Source organism: Benincasa hispida, chromosome 11, assembly GCF_027475165.1.
Source record: "Benincasa hispida cultivar pf3 chromosome 11, pf3_genome.v1.1, whole genome shotgun sequence".
NCBI lineage: Eukaryota > Viridiplantae > Streptophyta > Magnoliopsida > Cucurbitales > Cucurbitaceae > Benincasa > Benincasa hispida.
Window position 1 is genome coordinate 9,370,505 of NC_143488.1, and position 1,888 is coordinate 9,372,392.

The following is a 1,888-nucleotide window of genomic DNA, read 5'->3' on the forward strand; positions in this document are numbered from 1 at the left end:
ATGCTTTAAAAAGACCTCTTATAACGTTTTTTTAAGCTACCACAGGTCTTTTTTCCTGTAGTCACTAATGCATGCTAGGTTGAATGTTCAATTAGAAAGATTTAACAGGACCCATAAGATTGGGTTATTATCTATCATGAAAATAGTTTGGTTGATAATAAAATTGATCATGACTATACCTAATGTCACGTTTCTTAATTTTATTTCAAGAAATTAGTAATCAATTAGGATTACATGAGAAAATATTATTATTCAAAGATAATAATCCCGAAAAATAGTTTCTAGACTTAAACATATCATTTACAAATTTCATAGAACTTTTTGACTTAATGAAATCCAAAAAAAAAGGATCTCATTGCTTCAACAGCCACAACCTCACACGATCGTTCTACTATGACCACTATTCCTTCTACATTAATTTTTGTTTGTCAATCATATGAAATTGTAACGGTAGATTTTACTTAAGCTCTAGTCAAACATTTTATGTTATATATATGTTAAGAATGATGTAAAAGTGAAATTTGACGAGTTGATTAGCTGGGTCGTAATTGACATGTAATGACTCTTAATGATGTAGTAGACTAAATTTGACATACATTGTTGTTATTATGTAGAGAATAATACAAAATGACCCTTTGACCCTTTTTACTTTTTATAGAGACCAATTAATTCAAACACTTCATTGTACTAAAATCAATCACTTGATCATAAATAGGGCTATAGTTTTTGGAATAATTCAATTGAAGTGGTAGGCAGATGCTACCTTATTAGTAATTTCAAATGCAATACATACATATATCTTATACAAGTATATGCCAAAGCAAGTATATAGTTTAATTGAGATTAATAGTGATGTGCAATCTTTAACCGATTTTAGGAATTGCAATCACGTTATCTTCAATGTTGACTTCAACCCAAACTCGTGTATTATCAATATTCAAGATTCTTGGATGCCCAGCAACAATCTTGTGTGCTTTGACATTAGGATTCTCCTTTTCTATGATCTCAGCAGCAATCGAAAATTTTACGAAAACCAATTCTGGCCATTCACTTTTTCCTATTCACAACCATATTCGCAATAAATTTGCTAATAGATGTAAACTGGATCAACTTTCTAAGCATCTAAAAACATTTTTTTCCTTCTTTACATTTAAAACATCTTTTTAAGCACTCAAAAAGTTAATCCAAAAAGGTTCTAAATATAGTAAAAAAAAATTATTTCTAAATATAAATGGATGAAAATAAATGAGTAAATAATTTTTTTCCTAAAAAATGAAAAACATAATTGAAAATCTACTCTACGAATACTATTGAATAAAAGGATCAATGGAATTAATAGATGTTAGTTAGTGAAGTGATGGGAAGAACATACCTAAAGGAGATTCAGACATTTTGAAGGTTTAGTTTGGTAAGTAGATTTATCAAAAACTATTTCTTTTATATTTGGGTTTTCCTTTTTTTCATTTTTGTTAATTTTTAATTTTTAAATTTGGTTTGAATTTGGCTTATTGACAAGTTTGGAAGCCGGATTTTTTAGTAGTTTTCATCGGAATAAATTAATGTCTATGTTATTCACGATTCATGATAGGAATGGGATAAGCATCTTTGACTTTGGGGATTGTTTCTAGGTAGCTTTTAAGATAATCTTTTTTAACACTATTTTGTTTCAAAGTTTTCGGTTTTTTTTTTTTTTTTTCATTTTAATCCTTGAAGTTCTTGAATTTAGGGATATTCATAGTTTGATTTGGTCTGATTTTAAATAAAATTATGGATCAGATTGAACATGTCGATTTTCAGCTATGATCGTTCAACCCATTAAAAAAATACTTGAACAAAAGGGTTGTTTCCTCTTTTATTTGAGTTCTTTGAGATGAAAGGGAAAAATAAT

At 28.1% G+C, this 1,888-nt stretch overlaps 1 long non-coding RNA gene across 1 annotated transcript; it reads right to left on the reverse strand.

The window, feature by feature from the left end:
• Positions 1–618: 618 nt before the first annotated feature.
• LOC150032368 (uncharacterized) lies at positions 619–1,410 on the reverse strand. Its single transcript, XR_016524229.1, has 2 exons — positions 1,373–1,410; positions 619–1,057 (listed from the first exon to the last, which is right to left on the reverse strand). It is a non-coding gene; the product is annotated as an uncharacterized LOC150032368 (long non-coding RNA).
• Between the last annotated feature and the right edge of the window lie 478 nt (positions 1,411–1,888).